General features: G+C 37.9%; 1 non-coding gene across 1 annotated transcript; it reads left to right on the top strand.

The window, feature by feature from the left end:
- Nucleotides 1–448: 448 nt before the first annotated feature.
- On the top strand, nt 449–559 carry LOC137735799 (small nucleolar RNA R71). Its single transcript, XR_011068705.1, has one exon. It is a non-coding gene; the product is annotated as a small nucleolar RNA R71 (small nucleolar RNA).
- Nucleotides 560–24,085: the final 23,526 nt, after the last annotated feature.

The following is a 24,085-nucleotide window of genomic DNA, read 5'->3' as shown; positions in this document are numbered from 1 at the left end:
ATTGGGATGATCTCTCCAACTCGGGTTATATGTATTGGAATACATATCATTCCTTGGCCTTTGGTTGTAAGAATTCATGAGGTTCACTTGTTCTTGAACATACTCGGGATAAGCCTCCCTAGATGGACATTGGTGAGTAGGATGGCTTGGTATGTTGCAAATGGCACACACTTCATTTGCTTTTGGCACCATGTTGAGCACGGATTCAAGCTTCCTTTCTAGGTTAGCAACCTGCAACAAAAGCTCATGATTAGCACTTGTTTCATAGACTCCAACTTTCTTACCCCTTAAATCTTTGTGTTGAGCATTAGACCCCAACATCTCATAAATGTTATATGACTCTTGAGCATTCTTTTTCTTCAATGCTCCACCTGCTGCATTATCAACAGTTGATTGACAATTTTGGGTTAGTCCATCATAAAAAATTTGCATTTGTAAGTGAAAAGGTAACCCATGGTGTGGACATTGTATCAAGAGGCCTTTAAAACGCTCCCAACACTCATTGAAAGGTTCACCATCATCTTGTTTGAAGTTGAAGATTTGTCCCCTTAATGTGGCTGTCTTTTGAGTGGAAAAGAACTTCTCCAAGAACTTCTTAGCCACGGCATCCCATGTCGTGAGGGAACCTGGTGTTAGAGTCATCAACCAACTCTTGGCCCTATCTTTCAAGGTGTAAGGAAACACTCTCATCCTCAAATTTGCTTCACTTACTCCCTGCAAAGGTAAACCACTCACAACATTGTAAAACTCTTTAATATGAGCTAAAGGGTCTTCATTAGGTAAGCCATAAAATGAAGGAAACATATGGAAATGTGAAGATTTGAGATCATAGTTTCTAGCTTCTGTGGGCAGCAAGATGCATGAAGGTGAATTTGGTATGATTGGTTGAGCAAAGTCCTCCAAAGCTCGAAGCTCATCTAGGTTGCCCGCCATCTCTTCCTCTCTTTCCCAATCAACTTGCTCAGATCCTTTACTTGTTGAACTAGGTGAAGTCCTTTCCTCTTCCTCACAGATTAGGGATGAACTTGATGGCACAAAGTTGTCCAAAGTGTGGCCCTTCAACCGTTCAATCCTTTGGCCTAGCTCAACAAGTTTATTTGACATATACTACCTGAAACAAAGTAACACAAGTGTGAATGAAAATCAAGAAGCAAACCACAATGAAAAGAACAAAAATAAACTTAAAAACGTTTGAAAAGACTCAAGGGATGTGGAACTAAACTCTTAGAACACTTAAACAATCCTAAAACCCAAAACAGCAACTAGAAGACTCAAAATTGCCTAAAAACCACTTTCTGGGCAGTTTTGAGCACCTACACTAATTTGGACGAAATTGGATGGAAACTTGAATCAAAACACTTATAAACACAAATCAAAACACTTTCTAACTAATTTGGACAAAACAAAAACTCAAAGGACTCAAAACAGATTCACAAGACTCAAAACAAGCTAAAAACTCTCAAAACTGCCTAAAAACACAAACTGGGCAGTTTTGACACTAAACTCAATTTTGGACGAAAATTAGGTTTGAGCTTGACTCAAAATGCTTCAAAACACAAGATAAGACAGATTCTAAGCTTAAGACTTAACAAACTATGGGGAGAAATTGTATTTGGACGAAATGCAATTAAATGGGCAGATTATAACAAAAGCAGATTGCAAAGCAAGTTGATGTAAACCAATGGATAATGGAATGGCTAAGGGATTCTTTTCCATATATGAAATGTATGCAACTTAAATCAACTTCCAATTATCAATTTGACAAGTTATGAACCTTGACACTAATCAAAATAGCAAACAAGCAAACAAGCAATTACAAGGGACTGAAATCAGTCCCCGGCAACGGCGCCATTTTTGTTGATGTAATATTTCCTTCCTAATGCTAGAATATATTTAGTATAATGGCATAAGTAAGGGTGTCGAAACCACAGGGACTAATTGGACCTTTGTAACTACTTGTTTGCAAGAAATCTAAGAAATGAATCAAACTAGTCTAAATAGGCAGATTTGAATCAAACTAATCAAACTATGCAGATTTTGTTGTTTTAACTTGAAAGCATAAGAGAATGAAGTAAACACAAATCAATGAATCAACAACCAATATAATGAGATAGTATCAATGGAAATGAAACTAGGGATTCGATTTCACCATTGCTCAATTAAATCCATGTTTGTTAAGTTGGTTTATACTCATTCATCTACAAATTTCTTGAGTTTGTTTCACTTGGATATGATCAACCATATGATGTGTGGATTTGATCAAATGTCTATAATCTTGAACCTAATTGTGATGTGCAACTTTGGTTCATAATCTAGAGTATGTAATGCACAAGAAACGTTCACTAAACCAAAGGGAACACTTGGCAGGATGTTTGCCAATCTTTCCCTTCATTCATTCACAAATCCACCAATATTAGACATGATGTATGTTTTAATCTTGGCTAAACAACCTGTGGTTAACTCAAATGGCGATCAAGCATACAAATCAACCCACAAATTCACAATTATAACAGAGAATGAATCAAGAACTAGGTAGACAAACTGAGCATTCTAACTTAATTACATAGCAACTTTGCAAGGTTACATCGAATCCCTAGAGGAAGCTTAGTTACAATTCATGTTTACAAAAGATTTGACATAAAAGTATAAAACATGAATGAACATAGAATTGATAAGAATGAACCCTTGAAGCAAAACTGATGTTGAAGTCCTTGAAGAGTTCCTTGGTGTTGCTTCTCCAAATGTGGTGCGGATGAAGTAGATTGGTTTGGTTTGGATGGTTTCTGCCCTTAGGACAGAAATGGACAGAGAATGGGGTGAAGTAGGGGGGTTTTAGAGTGTGTAATGGACTGAAAACGAAGAAGGAACCTTGCGGATGGGAAAGGGAGAGAAAATGAGCAGTTTCTGTGAAAGGAAAAGAATGTAGAATGCAATGCAATGGAGAGGACGAATTAGAGTGAATGATGGACAGAAAATGGAGCCAAATAGGGTGTGTGTGATCCCCCAACATTCAGATTGGATCTAGCCTTTGTTTACTCAGATGGCAGAGCATAATTCAGATGGAATGATGGGTTTCTGAGTGTAGTGGACGCATGGCTTGGACAATTCTGCAAGTATGTGTTTTGTTTAATCAAAATGCATGTGTAAAGTCTGCCACAAGGGAGTGGAACCTGCAAAGGTCAATTGGAGCACCAGAAAATGTTTATACAAGTCTGAAAATGGGAAGAACACATGGCATGGACAAAGGAATGGGTTGGATTTCTGAAATGATGGCATGAAATGGAATTTCTGGAATAAAGGATGCAAGGAATGGACATAATCTGCAGGTATGTGGATATTTAATCCAAGAAACATGTGCAAAGTGTTTGAACATGCATGTGAATGCATGTTTTGGTGTTGAAACCACCTAATCTGACTTCAATGCTTGTTTTATTTAGAATCACTCAATTTGGCCGAATTTCACCACATTCCTTCATTTGCCTTCCAATTGATCTTATTACACACTTGGCTGCACACTAACACCAAACAAAGTAAAATGCAACTAGTTTAATCCAAAAACAATACAAAAACGCCAAATAAGAAAGCTATACATGCATGCAAAATGTGACTATCAAACATAACAGCTAGGAGGGTGGTGGAAATCTGGAATGGTGATGGGAGATGCATGTGGCTGATTTATGCATGTGATTAAAGGGTGGAAATGCATGTGCTTTGAATAAGTGGCTGCATGTGCAAGGAGACAATCTGGAAATGAGATGGGAGATGCATGTGGCTGATATGAATGTGTTTGCATGTGAATTAAAGCTTGGGTGAATGATGATAAATGCATGTGGATGGAAATAATGAAGGGTGAATGTGCATGTGCTGCAATGGGTTGGGAAAACATGTGAGGGAATGATTAAGGTGAATGAATAATGAAATGGGAAAGCATGTGCAAAAGGGGAATGCATGTGGCTGCAAGGTTTTGTGTTAGGTGATGGGTGCATGTTAAGTGATAAGTGATTATGATAAGTGATATGATAAGTGATGATGATAAGTGATAAGTGATAAGTGATATGATATGTGGTTATGATAAGTGATAAGTGGTGATGATAAGTGATATGATATGTGGTTATGATAAGTGATAAGTGGTGATGATAAGTAATGGGAGCATGTGAGGGAATGAATAATGAATGCATGTGTATGGTTTTGGGAGAAAGGTGGAGATGCACGGCATAAGGGAATTGGAAAGGTTTAAATGTCCTAAAACTAAAGGGAACAAGGTTCCAACACTTTGGTCTTCAATTTCGTCCAACATTTTGGCGCCAAGCATAAGCTATCCATCCTTAGCCCAAAAGTGCTCCAAAAGTCTCCAAAATGCATCTTTTTGCTCCTTTAGCCCTTTGGACCTACAAACACACGAAAATAGCTTAAAGGACTAAAATAACTAAAGAAACATAACGTAAATGCACGAGAACAAGCCATTTAAGTCGCATGAATATGCTCCTATCAAATACCCCCACACTTATCTTTTGCTAGTCCTCGAGCAAAACAAAACAACAAAAGAACACGAAACTAGACAAAACGAACAAAACACAACCTACACCTTCCAACAATCGTCTCACGGATTTCCAATGCACATGACAAGTTAAAAATCATTAGTCCCATAGATTTTAGTCATCTTCACACTTGAATACATTCTTAATCATAGTCACCACATACTATTTCACAATTAAGCATTTAAAACCATGTTTTGAATGAAGTAACATGCCTTAGAGAATTTGCTCAAATCCTTACAAGATATGCACTTGTTTTTCACACAGATTTTCTGACTACACACCCTACACTAGTTATATGTGAGAAGATTGATGTAAATATGAATTCTAACACTCACATATGTTATATCAAAGAAAGCATTTTCTGGATTTACGATAATGACATGAATATGATCTCATGAATGGAATGCTACTACTTAGAATGAGAACCAGTGATTCCATAAGCTCATATCAATTCCAAACTCCACATATTGAATACATAACATCAAGATAGAAGTTGAGGGTTGTAACGGGGCTAAGGGTAATGGTTTAACAAAGAAAGGTAAAGTAAAACAAAGGTTCTTAAAGTAATAGGAAGCGAAGTAATGAAATTGACACCTAAACTCACTTTTAATGGCAGAAATCAACTTTTAAACACAAGGGAAGATTCATGCAACAACTAGGGTCAAATTCACTCTTTTGGACCCTTCCTTCAATAACCAATGCTTGTGAGATCATTCTCACTTATTTTTCAACTCTTTTTTTTTTCTCTTTCTTTTCAACAATTTTTTTCTTTATTTCATTCTTTGGCCGTGCCCTATTATCTTCCCCCACACTTATTTTCTGCAGTATATTGATCAAAAGGAGTTCATTCTAAGTCATGCTTCACTATCCTTTAAGAACAAGGGGTTAACAAAGAAAATAAGCTTGAAAAGGCTCAAAAGGGGTAATCCTACAATACATGTGAAAAGGGATAGGCTTTTTGGCTTTGGCTTGACTAACAACTTCATCTTGTTGTATGTTATGCAATCAATATCATGCTTTGAATGAAACGGATATAAGTTCTAGCATTTAGTTCTATCATGATACAATTGCATTCTAAGTAGCAACCAAGCAAGGAATAATGAGATCATGCAACAACTTTAGAAAACAAAGAATCACAGAAAATAACTCTCCAAAGAAAGTAATGGCTCGAGTCTCACAGGGATGTAGCGTTTGTTTGAGTTCCTTCCTTCAAGCATGTTACAAAAAACGAATTTTTCTTTTATGATTGCATGTGAAGTCATACATTATAACCATAACCAAGCATATACCAAGAGTAAATCAAACTTTTCTCTATGTTAATAACTCTTTTTAACCGTCATGCAATTACAAACCAAATCCTTATCATTGTGTTGGAAGGTACCCTGAGACACAAACACACAAAAATGACTCAAAACACTCTTTTTAGGCTTTTTAAAACATGTTTTTCAAATTTTTATGTGATTTTCGGAGTTATAAAACAAAACACACTAAAAACACTCTAAAACAATTTAAAAACACCTTAAAACAGCAAGGAACAACATTTGAAGTTATGGGTGATAAAATCCCACGAATTTGCATTAACAACATTAGTTACCCCCCCACACTTAAATCAAACATTGTCCTCAATGTTTTAAGCATAGATTCACACAAAACATAAGTAAACACACAAACAACATTTATACATACTAAACATGGCATAATGTAAATAACAAAGAGAAGAGTTTAGAGACGCAAATCTGGTTGTGGAATGTAAATTCCATCTTCTCCTTGTTGATTGCATTGAGGCTTGATGTTGGTGATTCCACAGGGGTTCCTCCCATCGTTGATTTTCCTTTGTGCTACTCTTGAACTGGGCAGCAGGATTCTTTTGGTCTCCCCCGAAGGTCTGAGCTTACTCCTTTGGTCTGTTTCTTTGTTCAATCTTTCCAATTCGTATTGAAAAGGGTTGGAGTATAACTCAGCCTATGTTTGTCTCCACATGCTTCAATGTATCATTTTCCCTTGCCTTGCTTGCTCCCCTTGCAGAAGTGGTCCCTTCTCTGGAAGTGTGTCAACCGTTGAAGATGACTACTCGAGAGCAACGCTAGGTAAGCAATCAGGAATGGATTCCAGGCAGTTGGTTCCAGAACAGAAGACTGACTCCAAGTGCCTCTGATTGCTTTCGTTTTACTTTGCCATGCGAGTAATAACAAGGACAAAGGAAAGGACAGGGAAAGAGCATGATATGAGATACTTTTGCTTTAGACCTTGATGATATGAGATACCTTTGCTTTTGAAGAAACGGCGAATGAAGCAGCACATGTATTTGTTGTGGTTGTCTCCACATGCTTCGATCGACCGTTTCCTTCTGCCTTATTTGTACTCCAAGTTTCTGGTATCTTCTTTGGGGGAGAAAAAATTGAGTATTTCAAAAGGTGTTGCTGGGAGAGCGCCCTCAGAGGTGCGGAAGAGTTGGACATTTTCTTCAGGTTTGCCTTGCCATAAAAGACGAAGGTCGACATATATAGAGATAATATCAAGTGGTGGTACTGTTCTTTTACCCTTGTCGACAAACGTCTCTTCAATTTCTGAGCAAACGGCTCTTCGATTTCTGAACGGACGCCCCTTCGATTTCTGCACAGGCGCCCCTTCGCTTTCTGAACGACACGTGGTAGTGCGGATGCAGCTCTGTCAGAGCTCTTTTGACAAAGTCGCACTCGTTTTCTGAAAAGCAGAGAAAGCGTCGCCGAAATTTACGCTTGTCGGCAAAAGTGTAGCTGCGATGATGACCTCCACGTGAACTTTTGACAAAGTTGAACGCGTTTTCTGAAAAGCAGAGAAAGCGTTGCCGAACTTCCGTCGGAAATTCTGGCTTTTTGAATCGGTGGACTCGTCGCCTTGGCTTTTTTATAGAGCTATCGATCACCACAACAAACACACTCTGAAGAATTCCCATTCTTGAACATCGTCTCCGGCCCTTTGAAATTTAACTCCATCCATCCCTTCTCTTTGAACACTTTTTGAAAAATGGCAAATCCATCGAACCTTAGCTTGGAATTGAGCCTTAGCAGTGATACGGGCGTGCCGCGTCAAGGTAACGTATGGCGCCCTTCTTTCTTATCTTCTAACGGTCCTCTTTCAGGTGAAGACTCCGTGATGCAGGACGCCACAACAGCTACAATAGTAGCTAGGAACCTCCTCACTCCAAAAGATAGTAGGCTGCTGTCAGGACGGTCCGATGAGTTGGCCGTTCAAGAGTCCCTCGCACTTAGTGTTCAGTGTGCGAGTTCTGTGTCCAACATGGGCCAACGCCTGCTTGCCCGCTCCCGTCAGGTGGAATCATTGATGGCAGAGGTAGAAAGTCTTAAGCAAGAGATCCAGCAGCTTAAGTATGAGAATAGAAGTTTGCACGTGCTTGCAAACAACTATTCGACGGGCATGAAGAGGAAGCTTGATGAACTGCAAGAGTCTGAAGGTCGGATTCAAAGCGACCGTCAAAGGTTTTCTGCTTATCTCCAGAGGCACCTTTTTCCTGGCTCATCCAGCGCTTGGCCAAGTATTGAGGCCTGGAATGCTCTATCTTCGTTGCCTCCCGCTCCGATGCCTTCCGCTCCGATGCCTTCCGCTTCTATGCCTCCTGCTTCTATGCCTTCCGCTCCGACGCCTCGTAGTGGGGCTTCACGTAAACAACCTTTGTGAAGCTCCAACTTTCTCCATGTTTAGTATCTTTATTTAATATATAAATTTTTTATTTTATTTTATTTTATTTTATTTTTTTAACATGCTTTATTTATTCAGTGCATTGGGTTGCCTCCCAAGTAGCGCTTTCTTTTACGTCTTGCAGCCGGACGAAGAACCCAATCACTCCAGGATATGTTCACGAATCGGATGAGAACTCCAAGTCATAAACTAGTACCTAAAACAAGAAACAAAACAAGATTAAGAATCTGGAATAAAAACAAACAAAAATAAAACAATCCAAGGGATTAGCAAATTTTCTAATCCCCGGCAACGGCGCCAAAATTTGATGCGGGAATTATACGCGCATAAATTAAACCCTCTTTTCGTCAAATTGTAGTATATGTATAAGTAGGGATTGTTCTGGACCGGGGATTAGGAGGGATTGTTAATCACTTGGATTTGACTCAAAAACGTAAAAACAAAGTTAAAAACGTTCACAAAGACTCAAAGGACTCAAAACAAGTTCAAAAGACTCAAAACTGCCTAAAAACACTAACTAGGCAGTTTCTAGCCTTAAACCCAATGTTGGACGAATTTAAGATTATGGTTTGATTCAAACATAAAAACACAATATAAAACACTATACTAGACTTAAAGAATGCAAAACTAAACTTTAAAACACTAAAACAAACCAAAAGACTCAAACATCACCCAAAACACTCAAAACTGCCTTAAAATCACTTTCTGGGCAGTTTTGAGCACTTTGGTGAATTTGGACGAAATTGTGTAACAAAATGAATCAAAACACTCATAAACACAAACTAAAACACTTTCTAACTCAAAGAATGTAAAACTAAACACTTAAAACATTAAAACAAACCAAAAGACTCAAACATCACCCAAAACACTCAAAACTGCCTTAAAATCATTTTCTGGGCAGTTTTGAGCACTTTGGTGAATTTGGACGAAATTGGGAAATAAAATGAATCAAAACACTCATAAACACAAACTAAATGTATTTCTAACTAAATTGGACATTAAAGTAAAGGGGGATTGAGTTTTATACGAAATTAAATAAAATGTACAGATTCGAATTAAGACAGATAGTATATATGAATGTGATGAAATGGAATGAATGGATGGATGCTAGCCAAGGGGTTCATCTCCATACATGTTATATTTGCATAATAAATGATTTCCAATTGCATTTCAATAAACCATGAATTCTCAACACCCCAAGTTAACCGTGATGCACTAATTAACCTTCAAATCTTCCTAACGTTATTGAATTGGATGATGCATGCGACAATTCAAAACATTCCCCACAAGTCCTCAACATGAATGCATAGAAGAGGTACAAGCAAGAATCATTACGCTCTATGAAAATTATAAGTGTTGACGAGGCATTCGTTACTATGAATGCATGAAACTCTTGCCAAGAATTCGTTTAACGCGATTGTTTATAAGCAACCTCCACTACTTATGAATATAAGTTCGTAACTATTAGGTGAAACTCACTTATATTCTAGCGTCATATTCATGCATGAAAATTAAGCGTGCACTCTCAATAAACATACATAAATAAGTTATCAATAAAACGGTTAAACAAATTGAATCACAACTTATGAAACGCAATTAGAAGTAATCAAATCAAAATGCAAGCATAAACATATATTCGAATCACCCCCCAATCAAGGGGGAGTTTAGTTCCTTATGATACAAAACAAAGAGAAATCAAAGAAACACCTAAACATTCCAACAACTCAAACTTGAATTGTATGAACGTTTAGGCACTCTTATCTTCCTTTCCTCATTAGTACAAAACAAAGAGTATTGAAATTAAACATAGAAATCAAAGAAACACCTAAACATTCCAACAACTCAAACTTGAATTGTATGAACGTTTAGGCACTCTTATCTTCCTCTTCGTTGTAGCACAAGGTCTAAGGATAGTTTGATGGTGTGAATGGTTTGGGTAGTGGTGGAGGAATGGAAGGATGGTGTTTGGATTTGTAGGGAAGACTCATGGCACAAAGGGGGTGGTTTGATGGTCTACATTTCTGCAATGGATGAGTTTATGGAAGAGTGTTTGGAATGGGTGAATTTCTGGCACAAAGGCCTTATTTCTGTGGTGAATGGATCCCCCTCCTTTGTGGCTGCAATGAAGGGTTATTCATAGGTGGAATGGGGGGAACATGACAGCTAGGAGGGTGGTGGAAATCTGGAATGGTGATGGGAGATGCATGTGGCTGATTTATGCATGTGATTAAAGGGTGGAAATGCATGTGCTTTGAATAAGTGGCTGCATGTGCAAGGAGACAATCTGGAAATGAGATGGGAGATGCATGTGGCTGATATGAATGTGTTTGCATGTGAATTAAAGCTTGGGTGAATGATGATAAATGCATGTGGATGGAAATAATGAAGGGTGAATGTGCATGTGCTGCAATGGGTGTTGATGTAATATTTCCTTCCTAATGCTAGAATATATTTAGTATAATGGCATAAGTAAGGGTGTCGAATCCACAGGGACTAATTGGACCTTTGTAACTACTTGTTTGCAAGAAATCTAAGAAATGAATCAAACTAGTCTAAATAGGCAGATTTGAATCAAACTAATCAAACTATGCAGATTTTGTTGTTTTAACTTGAAAGCATAAGAGAATGAAGTAAACACAAATCAATGAATCAACAACCAATATAATGAGATAGTATCAATGGAAATGAAACTAGGGATTCGATTTCACCATTGCTCAATTAAATCCATGTTTGTTAAGTTGGTTTATACTCATTCATCTACAAATTTCTTGAGTTTGTTTCACTTGGATATGATCAACCATATGATGTGTGGATTTGATCAAATGTCTATAATCTTGAACCTAATTGTGATGTGCAACTTTGGTTCATAATCTAGAGTATGTAATGCACAAGAAACGTTCACTAAACCAAAGGGAACACTTGGCAGGATGTTTGCCAATCTTTCCCTTCATTCATTCACAAATCCACCAATATTAGACATGATGTATGTTTTAATCTTGGCTAAACAACCTGTGGTTAACTCAAATGGCGATCAAGCATACAAATCAACCCACAAATTCACAATTATAACAGAGAATGAATCAAGAACTAGGTAGACAAACTGAGCATTCTAACTTAATTACATAGCAACTTTGCAAGGTTACATCGAATCCCTAGAGGAAGCTTAGTTACAATTCATGTTTACAAAAGATTTGACATAAAAGTATAAAACATGAATGAACATAGAATTGATAAGAATGAACCCTTGAAGCAAAACTGATGTTAAAGTCCTTGAAGAGTTCCTTGGTGTTGCTTCTCCAAATGTGGTGCGGATGAAGTAGATTGGTTTGGTTTGGATGGTTTCTGCCCTTAGGACAGAAATGGACAGAGAATGGAGTGAAGTAGGGGGGTTTTAGAGTGTGTAATGGACTGAAAATGAAGAAGGAACCTTGCGGATGGGAAAGGGAGAGAAAATGAGCAGTTTCTGTGAAAGGAAAAGAATGTAGAATGCAATGCAATGGAGAGGGCGAATTAGAGTGAATGATGGACAGAAAATGGAGCCAAATAGGGTGTGTGTGATCCCCCAACATTCAGATTGGATCTAGCCTTTGTTTACTCAGATGGCAGAGCATAATTCAGATGGAATGATGGGTTTCTGAGTGTAGTGGACGCATGGCTTGGACAATTCTGCAAGTATGTGTTTTGTTTAATCAAAATGCATGTGTAAAGTCTGCCACAAGGGAGTGGAACCTGCAAAGGTCAATTGGAGCACCAGAAAATGTTTATACAAGTCTGAAAATGGGAAGAACACATGGCATGGACAAAGGAATGGGTTGGATTTCTGAAATGATGGCATGAAATGGAATTTCTGGAATAAAGGATGCAAGGAATGGACATAATCTGCAGGTATGTGGATATTTAATCCAAGAAACATGTGCAAAGTGTTTGAACATGCATGTGAATGCATGTTTTGGTGTTGAAACCACCTAATCTGACTTCAATGCTTGTTTTATTTAGAATCACTCAATTTGGCCGAATTTCACCACATTCCTTCATTTGCCTTCCAATTGATCTTATTACACACTTGGCTGCACACTAACACCAAACAAAGTAAAATGCAACTAGTTTAATCCAAAAACAATACAAAAACGCCAAATAAGAAAGCTATACATGCATGCAAAATGTGACTATCAATGGGTTGGGAAAACATGTGAGGGAATGATTAAGGTGAATGAATAATGAAATGGGAAAGCATGTGCAAAAGGGGAATGCATGTGGCTGCAAGGTTTTGTGTTAGGTGATGGGTGCATGTTAAGTGATAAGTGATTATGATAAGTGATATGATAAGTGATGATGATAAGTGATAAGTGATAAGTGATATGATATGTGGTTATGATAAGTGATAAGTGGTGATGATAAGTGATATGATATGTGGTTATGATAAGTGATAAGTGGTGATGATAAGTAATGGGAGCATGTGAGGGAATGAATAATGAATGCATGTGTATGGTTTTGGGAGAAAGGTGGAGATGCACGGCATAAGGGAATTGGAAAGGTTTAAATGTCCTAAAACTAAAGGGAACAAGGTTCCAACACTTTGGTCTTCAATTTCGTCCAACATTTTGGCGCCAAGCATAAGCTATCCATCCTTAGCCCAAAAGTGCTCCAAAAGTCTCCAAAATGCATCTTTTTGCTCCTTTAGCCCTTTGGACCTACAAACACACGAAAATAGCTTAAAGGACTAAAATAACTAAAGAAACATAACGTAAATGCACGAGAACAAGCCATTTAAGTCGCATGAATATGCTCCTATCAAATACCCCCACACTTATCTTTTGCTAGTCCTCGAGCAAAACAAAACAACAAAAGAACACGAAACTAGACAAAACGAACAAAACACAACCTACACCTTCCAACAATCGTCTCACGGATTTCCAATGCACATGACAAGTTAAAAATCATTAGTCCCATAGATTTTAGTCATCTTCACACTTGAATACATTCTTAATCATAGTCACCACATACTATTTCACAATTAAGCATTTAAAACCATGTTTTGAATGAAGTAACATGCCTTAGAGAATTTGCTCAAATCCTTACAAGATATGCACTTGTTTTTCACACAGATTTTCTGACTACACACCCTACACTAGTTATATGTGAGAAGATTGATGTAAATATGAATTCTAACACTCACATATGTTATATCAAAGAAAGCATTTTCTGGATTTACGATAATGACATGAATATGATCTCATGAATGGAATGCTACTACTTAGAATGAGAACCAGTGATTCCATAAGCTCATATCAATTCCAAACTCCACATATTGAATACATAACATCAAGATAGAAGTTGAGGGTTGTAACGGGGCTAAGGGTAATGGTTTAACAAAGAAAGGTAAAGTAAAACAAAGGTTCTTAAAGTAATAGGAAGCGAAGTAATGAAATTGACACCTAAACTCACTTTTAATGGCAGAAATCAACTTTTAAACACAAGGGAAGATTCATGCAACAACTAGGGTCAAATTCACTCTTTTGGACCCTTCCTTCAATAACCAATGCTTGTGAGATCATTCTCACTTATTTTTCAACTCTTTTTTTTTTCTCTTTCTTTTCAACAATTTTTTTCTTTATTTCATTCTTTGGCCGTGCCCTATTATCTTCCCCCACACTTATTTTCTGCAGTATATTGATCAAAAGGAGTTCATTCTAAGTCATGCTTCACTATCCTTTAAGAACAAGGGGTTAACAAAGAAAATAAGCTTGAAAAGGCTCAAAAGGGGTAATCCTACAATACATGTGAAAAGGGATAGGCTTTTTGGCTTTGGCTTGACTAACAACTTCATCTTGTTGTATGTTATGCAATCAATATCATGCTTTGAATGAAACGGATATAAGTTCTAGCATTTAGTTCTATCATGATACAATTGCATTCTAAGTAGCAACCAAGCAAGGAATAATGAGATCATGCAACAACTTTAGAAAACAAAGAATCACAGAAAATAACTCTCCAAAGAAAGTAATGGCTCGAGTCTCACAGGGATGTAGCGTTTGTTTGAGTTCCTTCCTTCAAGCATGTTACAAAAAACGAATTTTTCTTTTATGATTGCATGTGAAGTCATACATTATAACCATAACCAAGCATATACCAAGAGTAAATCAAACTTTTCTCTATGTTAATAACTCTTTTTAACCGTCATGCAATTACAAACCAAATCCTTATCATTGTGTTGGAAGGTACCCTGAGACACAAACACACAAAAATGACTCAAAACACTCTTTTTAGGCTTTTTAAAACATGTTTTTCAAATTTTTATGTGATTTTCGGAGTTATAAAACAAAACACACTAAAAACACTCTAAAACAATTTAAAAACACCTTAAAACAGCAAGGAACAACATTTGAAGTTATGGGTGATAAAATCCCACGAATTTGCATTAACAACATTAGTTACCCCCCCACACTTAAATCAAACATTGTCCTCAATGTTTTAAGCATAGATTCACACAAAACATAAGTAAACACACAAACAACATTTATACATACTAAACATGGCATAATGTAAATAACAAAGAGAAGAGTTTAGAGACGCAAATCTGGTTGTGGAATGTAAATTCCATCTTCTCCTTGTTGATTGCATTGAGGCTTGATGTTGGTGATTCCACAGGGGTTCCTCCCATCGTTGATTTTCCTTTGTGCTACTCTTGAACTGGGCAGCAGGATTCTTTTGGTCTCCCCCGAAGGTCTGAGCTTACTCCTTTGGTCTGTTTCTTTGTTCAATCTTTCCAATTCGTATTGAAAAGGGTTGGAGTATAACTCAGCCTATGTTTGTCTCCACATGCTTCAATGTATCATTTTCCCTTGCCTTGCTTGCTCCCCTTGCAGAAGTGGTCCCTTCTCTGGAAGTGTGTCAACCGTTGAAGATGACTACTCGAGAGCAACGCTAGGTAAGCAATCAGGAATGGATTCCAGGCAGTTGGTTCCAGAACAGAAGACTGACTCCAAGTGCCTCTGATTGCTTTCGTTTTACTTTGCCATGCGAGTAATAACAAGGACAAAGGAAAGGACAGGGAAAGAGCATGATATGAGATACTTTTGCTTTAGACCTTGATGATATGAGATACCTTTGCTTTTGAAGAAACGGCGAATGAAGCAGCACATGTATTTGTTGTGGTTGTCTCCACATGCTTCGATCGACCGTTTCCTTCTGCCTTATTTGTACTCCAAGTTTCTGGTATCTTCTTTGGGGGAGAAAAAATTGAGTATTTCAAAAGGTGTTGCTGGGAGAGCGCCCTCAGAGGTGCGGAAGAGTTGGACATTTTCTTCAGGTTTGCCTTGCCATAAAAGACGAAGGTCGACATATATAGAGATAATATCAAGTGGTGGTACTGTTCTTTTACCCTTGTCGACAAACGTCTCTTCAATTTCTGAGCAAACGGCTCTTCGATTTCTGAACGGACGCCCCTTCGATTTCTGCACAGGCGCCCCTTCGCTTTCTGAACGACACGTGGTAGTGCGGATGCAGCTCTGTCAGAGCTCTTTTGACAAAGTCGCACTCGTTTTCTGAAAAGCAGAGAAAGCGTCGCCGAAATTTACGCTTGTCGGCAAAAGTGTAGCTGCGATGATGACCTCCACGTGAACTTTTGACAAAGTTGAACGCGTTTTCTGAAAAGCAGAGAAAGCGTTGCCGAACTTCCGTCGGAAATTCTGGCTTTTTGAATCGGTGGACTCATCGCCTTGGCTTTTTTATAGAGCTATCGATCACCACAACAAACACACTCTGAAGAATTCCCATTCTTGAACATCGTCTCCGGCCCTTTCTGGAATAAAGGATGCAAGGAATGGACATAATCTGCAGGTATGTGGATATTTAATCCAAGAAACATGTGCAAAGTGTTTGAACATGCATGTGAATGCATGTTTTGGTGTTGAAACCACCTAATCTGACTTCAATGCTTGTTTTATTTAGAATCACTCAATTTGGCCGAATTTCACCACATTCCTTCATTTGCCTTCCAATTGATCTTATTACACACTTGGCTGCACACTAACACCAAACAAAGTAAAATGCAACTAGTTTAATCCAAAAACAATACAAAAACGCCAAATAAGAAAGCTATACATGCATGCAAAATGTGACTATCAATGGGTTGGGAAAACATGTGAGGGAATGATTAAGGTGAATGAATAATGAAATGGGAAAGCATGTGCAAAAGGGGAATGCATGTGGCTGCAAGGTTTTGTGTTAGGTGATGGGTGCATGTTAAGTGATAAGTGATTATGATAAGTGATATGATAAGTGATGATGATAAGTGATAAGTGATAAGTGATATGATATGTGGTTATGATAAGTGATAAGTGGTGATGATAAGTGATATGATATGTGGTTATGATAAGTGATAAGTGGTGATGATAAGTAATGGGAGCATGTGAGGGAATGAATAATGAATGCATGTGTATGGTTTTGGGAGAAAGGTGGAGATGCACGGCATAAGGGAATTGGAAAGGTTTAAATGTCCTAAAACTAAAGGGAACAAGGTTCCAACACTTTGGTCTTCAATTTCGTCCAACATTTTGGCGCCAAGCATAAGCTATCCATCCTTAGCCCAAAAGTGCTCCAAAAGTCTCCAAAATGCATCTTTTTGCTCCTTTAGCCCTTTGGACCTACAAACACACGAAAATAGCTTAAAGGACTAAAATAACTAAAGAAACATAACGTAAATGCACGAGAACAAGCCATTTAAGTCGCATGAATATGCTCCTATCAACTACTTCTACAATACTTTTACGAGGGACTTCTACCTATTGAACGTCAAATGCTAGATGCCTCAGCGGGAGGAGCCTTGGTGGACAAGACCCCCACGGCTGCAAAGACCTTGATTGCTAATCGAGCATTGAATGCTCAACAATACGAAGGCGTTGGACAGAGGAGTACCCCACGGCAACACCAAGTCAATGAGGTAAGTACCATAACCGAACTTCAAAACCAAATGGCTAACCTTACTACGTTGCTTTCTCAGGTGGTGGAAGGTCCAAAAGTCAAAACCGTAGCTTCTTGTGGCGTATGCTCCATGCAAGGACACCCTACGGACAAGTGCCCACAATTGATCAAGAATGGAGGGTGGAAGACACTCAATGCCGTGGGATATGGCAACCAATACCAAACACGTGGTGATCCGTTTTCTAATACTTACAATCCCGGTTGGCGTGATCATCCAAATTTCAAATGGTGAGACCCCCAACAAGGTCAACAACAAAGCGGATTTAGGCAACAACCCCCGGGTTTCTATCAAAAGCCGTTGGCACCACCACAAGCCCAAGCACAACCTGCCCAAAGCAATGCAGGTAATTCAAGTGATAATGATAAGATTTTTCAATTACTTACTACTTTGACGCAGGAAGTCCAAACTCAAAACAAAGAGAGGCAAATCCAAGACAAGAGGGTGGACAACTTGGAGAAGCAAGTGGGACAGATTGCCGAATTCATGGGGCAATTTCGTGAGCAAGGAAGGTTGCCTAGCTCAACGGTGGTTAATCCGAAAGGTGGATTCGAATCTGCAAAAGCTATGCATTTGCGAAGTGGAAAGCAAGTCGGATCTGACCTCAAACCATCCAAATCATGTTCCAACGAGGAGGACGAGTTGAGAATTGAAGAGGAGGAGCAAAGGCCACTCACGGCCAAGGTGGAACCAAATGTGCCGCAAGTTCCAAGTGATCCCAAGTCGTCCAATTCATCCAATAAAGGTAAGAACGTGTCAAGTTCGGTTCCTACTAATGATTTTCCTGCAAATGTTCCTTTTCCTAGTAGGTTTAAGCAAACAAAGAAAGAAGAAGCGGACAAGGACATTTTGGAGACGTTTCGGAAAGTTCAAGTCAATATCCCGCTCCTAGATGCCATAAAGCAAGTGCCCAAATACGCTAAGTTCTTGAAGGAACTTTGCACCAATAGGAGGAGAATTTCGAACAAAGAGGTTGTAAAGGTAAGTGAAAACGTCTCAGCCATCTTGCAACGTAAATTGCCCCCTAAATGCAAAGATCCGGGTAGTTTTACAATTCCTTGTGTTATTGGCAATAATCGTTTTGAACATGCCATGCTAGACTTAGGTGCATCTATTAATGTTATGCCTTACTCAATTTATGCATCTATAAACCTAGGTGAGTTAAAAAATGATGGTGTGGTTATTCAATTAGCCGATAGATCTAATGCCTATCCAAAGGGTGTTTTGGAAGATGTTTTAGTGCAGGTTAATGATTTAATCTTTCCGGCTGATTTTTATGTACTTGAAATGGAAGACTCGGTTCATTCTCCACCCTTGCCACTCCTACTTGGAAGACCATTTATGAAAACAGCTCAAACGAAGATTGATGTGGCCAAGGGAGTATTAACAATGGAGTTTGGTGGTGATATAATTAAATTCAATGTTTATGACTCTATTAAGAAGCCTAATGATGTTCGTTCTTGTTTTGCCATTGATGTGCATAAGGATATAGGGCAGGAACAATCCACACCTATCAAGAAGGATGCATCAAGAACCACCATTGAAGAGGGAATTGGAGTGGTTGCCCTAAAACCATCCAATCTGGCCAAGAGTAGCCATAGTGACTTTGTTGATATGGCTGCCACTTTTGAGCCTCCATCACAATATGTTTGTAAGTCTCCAACCCCAATTCCAATTCCCATATCAACTAATACGGTGTTACCTTCTTTGGTGCAGGTACCCAATCGATTTCAAGGTGGTGGGAGCATTTACATGGACTTTAGGAACCAAAACACCACAATCCGGGAGGATCACTATCCCCTCCCATTCATTGAGCCCTATTATGAGAACTTTGTGGAGCATGCCGTGGATGACATACCCTTGGAAGCCGTGGGCCCTAGTAAGGAGTGAATGAGGTCTTCGTCCGGCTGTACGACGTTAAAGCAAGCGCTACTTGGGAGGCAACCCATGCATTCAACAAAGAAAGACCGAGAAAGCACTCCAATTCCAGATTTGCGTTCCTAAACTCTTCTCTTTGTTGTTGATTTTGTTTCTGCCATGTTAGGTTGTTAGATGTTGTTTTGTTTGTTGTTTGTTATTTGTGTGAGTCTATGCTTGAAACATTGAGGACAATGTTTGATTTAAGTGTGGGGGGTAACCAAAGTGTTTTGATGCAAATTCGTAGGGTTTTGTCACCCATAATTTCAAATGTTGTTTCTTGCTGTTTTTAGGTGTTTTTAGGCTGTTTTGGTGTGTTTTAGTATTTGTTGTTCTAAAAATCCGAAAATCCCAGAAAAAATTGAAAAAAATTGTTTTGAAAACCCAAAAAGAGTTGTTTTTAAGTTGTTTTTGTGTGTTTGTTTGTGTCTTAGGGTACCTTCCAACACAATGATGAGGATTCGGTTTGTAATTGCATGACTGTTAAAGATAATGATTAACATGGATGAAAGTTTGATTTACTCTTTGTTTATGCTTGGTTGTGGTTATAACTTATGACTTCACATGTAATCAAAAAAGAAAAAAAATTAGTTTTTGTAACATGCTTGAAGGAAGGAACTCAAACAAATGCTACAACCTTGTGAGACTTGAGCCTAAACGTTTATTTGGAGAGTTAAAATCTGTGCATTCTTGTTTTCTAAGTCGTTGCATGATCTCATTATTCTTTGCTTGGTTACTACTTAGAAGGCGTTTCATCATTTAGTTCCAAATACTAGAACTTATGCCAATTTCATTCAAAACATGTTATTGAATTGCATAACACATATTCAAGATGAAGTTAGTAGTTACCACCATAGCCAAAAAGCCATCATTCCATGCATGTGTTTTTGTAGGTTTAACCCCGTTGAGCCTCGTTTAGCCTATGTTGTTTGTTAACCCACATTATCCTCACCTAGCCTAGATTAGGATTATCCATACCCTTGTTCTTGAAGCATAGTAAAAGCATAACTCAAAGATGAATTCCTTTTGATCATTGCATTGTAGAAAACAAGTGTGGGGGAAGGATTCTTGATATATGGGTGTGCCAAAGTCTTGAACGAGGCACGGCAAAGAAAAAAAAAAAAAAAATCGTGGAAAATAAGAAGAAAAAAAAGAAAAAGTTGTGAAAAGTATGAAAAGAAGTTGGAAGAGCATAAAATGAGCTCTAAGTTGTTGGTTATTGAAGTAAGGGTCCAAAACGTTGCATTTGACCCTAAGTATGCACGTGTATTCCCCTTTGTGTTTAAAGTTATTTTCTGCACTCTAAAGTGAATTCTAAGTATCAAGTTCATTGCTTTGCTTACTATTGTTTAAAGAACGTTTGTTTTATCCTTTACCTTTCTTTGTTAGCCAATACCCCTAGCCCCGTTACAACCCTTGACTTTAATCTTGAGTGTTATGTGTTTCAATTTGTGGAGTTTAAAATTGGTACGAGCATATGGTGGCATTGGTTCTCGCATCTAAGTAGTAACGTTCCATTCATGAGATCATATCTAAACATGTTATTAACTTCGGAAATTGCGTTCTTTGTTAAACATATATGTGAGCATTCGTTTTTAAATTTACATCAATCTTCTCACATATAACTAGTATAGGGTGTGTAGTCAGAAAATCTGTGTGAAAATTGAGTGCATATCTAGTAAGGAATTGAGGAAATTCTCTAAGGCATGTTACTACATTCAAAATCATGTTTTAATTGGTTATTTGAGAACTAATGAGTAGTGACCATGATTAAGTAAATGCTTAAGCGTAAAGATGGCTAAAATCTGTGGGAATGATGATTTTTAACATGTCATTGATAGGAGCATATTCATGCGACTTAAATGGCTTGTTCTCGTGCATTTACGTTATGTTTCTTTAGTTATTTTAGTCCTTTATGCTTCTTTTGTGTGTTTTCAGGTTCTAAGGGCAAAGTATGCAAAAGGATGCCTTTTGGAGCCTTTTGGAGCAAATTAGAGATTGGAATGGATATCATATGCTTGGAGCCAAGAGGATGGACGAAATTGAAGGATTCCTCCTCCATTGCAGCCACATGCACATTCAATCATTCACACCAAAACCTTGCACATGCTTTCCCATTTCATTATTCATTCACCTTGCAGCCACTCCACATGCATTTCTAGCTTTTCCTTTGCATTCCCCCTTTAATCAACACATGCATCCACTCACCAAGAAATCATTCATTCCACATGCACCCAAAACACCACCAGAAATCATCATTGCCCCATACCTTGCATTTTCAGATTGTTCCTCCATCATTGCACCACAATGCAGCCACATGCACTTGTTCCTCTAACATTTCAGCCACTTGCACTCCCATTCTCTCCCAAAACCGTGCACATGCCTTCTCCTTGCATTTCCAGCCATTCCACATGCTATTTCAGCCACATGCACTCATAATCATTCAACCAACATGTGCACATGCAACCTAGCTGTCATGTTCCCCCCATTTCACCTATAAATACTCATTCATTCACACTCATTCATACACAATCCATTCACCACAGAAATAAGGCCTTTGTGCCAGAAATTCATCCATTCCAAACACTCTTCCATAAACTCATCCATTGCAGAAATGTAGACATCAAACCACCCTTGTGCCGTGCCTTCCCTATTAATCCAAACACCACTCCCCAAACCATTCACACCATCAAACTATCCTTAGACCTTGTGCTACAACAACGAGGAAGAGAAGAGTGCCTAAACGTTCATACAATTCAAGTTTGAGTTGTTGGAATGTTTAGGTGTTTCTTTGATTTCAATGTTTAAATTCAATTCTCTTTGTTTTGTACATATGAGGAATGGAAGAGAAGAGTGCCTAAACGTTCATACAATTCAAGTTTGAGTTGTTGGAATGTTTAGGTGTTTCTTTGATTTCAAAGTTATGAGGAAATTCGAAATATATGTTTATGCTTCCATTTTGATTTGATTACTTCTAATTGCGTTTCATAAGTTGTGATTCAATTTGTTTAACCGTTTGATTGATAACTTATTTATGTATGTTTATTGAGAGTGCACGCTTAATTTTCATGCATGAATATGACGCTAGAATATAAGTGAGTTTCACCTAATAGTTACGAACTTATATTCACAAGTAGTGGAGGTTGCTTATAAACAATCGCGTTAAACGAATTCTTGGCATAAGTTTCATGCAATCATAGTAACGAATGCCTCGTCAACACTTATAATTTTCATAGAGCGTAATGATTCTTGCTTGTACCTCTTCTATGCATTCATGTTGAGGACTTGTGGGGAATGTTTTGAATTGTCGCATGCATCATCCAATTCAATAACGTTAGGAAGATTTGAAGGTTAATTAGTGCATCACGGTTAACTTGGGGTGTTGAGAATTAATGGTTTATTGAAATGCAATTGGAAATCATTTTATTATGCAAGTGTAACATGTGTGGAGAAGAACCTTCTAGCTAGCATTCATCCATTCATTTCATCACATTCATATATACTATCTGTTTTAATTCGAATCTGTACATTTTAGTTTAATTTCATCCAAAACCAATCCCCCTTTACTTTAATGTCCAATTTAGTTAGAAATACATTTAGTTTGTGTTTATGAGTGTTTTGATTCATTTTATTTCCCAATTTCGTCCAAATTCACCAAAGTGCTCAAAACTGCCCAGAAAGTGATTTTAAGGCAGTTTTGAGTGTTTTGGGTGATGTTTGAGTCTTTTGGTTTGTTTTAATGTTTTAAGTGTTTAGTTTTACATTCTTTGAGTTAGAAAGTGTTTTAGTTTGTGTTTATGAGTGTTTTGATTCATTTTGTTACACAATTTCGTCCAAATTCACCAAAGTGCTCAAAACTGCCCAGAAAGTGATTTTAAGGCAGTTTTGAGTGTTTTGGGTGATGTTTGAGTCTTTTGGTTTGTTTTAGTGTTTTAAAGTTTAGTTTTGCATTCTTTGAGTCTAGTATAGTGTTTTATATTGTGTTTTTACGTTTGAATCAAACCATAATCTTAAATTCGTCCAACATTGGGTTTAAGGTCAGAAACTGCCTAGTTAGTGTTTTTAGGCAGTTTTGAGTCTTTTGAACTTGTTTTGAGTCCTTTGAGTCTTTGTGAACGTTTTTAACTTTGTTTTTACGTTTTTGAGTCAAATCCAAGTGATTAACAATCCCTCCTAATCCCCGGTCCAGAACGATCCCTACTTATACATATACTACAATTTGACGAAAAGAGGGTTTAATTTATGCGCGTATAAATCTCGCATCAGTCATGTGCATTGGAAATCCCTGAGGTGATTGTTGGAAGGTGTAGGTTGTGTTTTACTTGGTTTACTTCGTTTATTTACTTTGTTTCATTTTGTTTTGCTCGAGGACTAGCAAAAGCTAAGTGTGGGGGAATTTGATAGGAGCATATTTACGCACCTTAGTTTAGCTTGTTCTTGTGCATTTATAGTGTTTTTCCTTAGTAAAGTAGTCTTTTAAGCTAGTTTTATGTATTTTCAGGTTTTAAGGGCAAAGTATGCAAAAGAATGCATTTTGGAGCAAATTAGAGCTTGGAATGGACATCATATGCTTGGAGCCAAGAGGATGGACGAAATTGAAGACTTGAAGATGATGATTCCTACTTGAGCAAGGTTTCCTAGTTGAAGTAGGAAAGTCCCTGATGGAAGATGGTTTCCTAGTTGAATTAGGATTCCTAGTTAAAATGGGTTTCCTAGTTGAATTAGGATTCCTAGAAGAACAAAGTTTCCTACTCAAATAAGGTTTCCTACTTGAAGTAGGAAAGGCAAAGTCCAAATGGTCTCAAGTGAAGCAACAAAGAAGTTTTCCAAGTCCAAGAAGGAAAAGGAGTCCAAGATGAAGAAGGAATGACAAAGACAGGGTTTCCTAATCCTAATAGGCAAAGTTTCCATGTGCAATGAGGAGTCCTTATCCATTTAGGGCACCTTATCC

The sequence above is a fragment of the Pyrus communis genome, chromosome 5 (assembly GCF_963583255.1).
Source record: "Pyrus communis chromosome 5, drPyrComm1.1, whole genome shotgun sequence".
Classification (NCBI taxonomy): domain Eukaryota; kingdom Viridiplantae; phylum Streptophyta; class Magnoliopsida; order Rosales; family Rosaceae; genus Pyrus; species Pyrus communis.
Note: the sequence above shows the minus strand (reverse complement) of the source record. Positions and strands in the feature narration are given on the sequence as shown.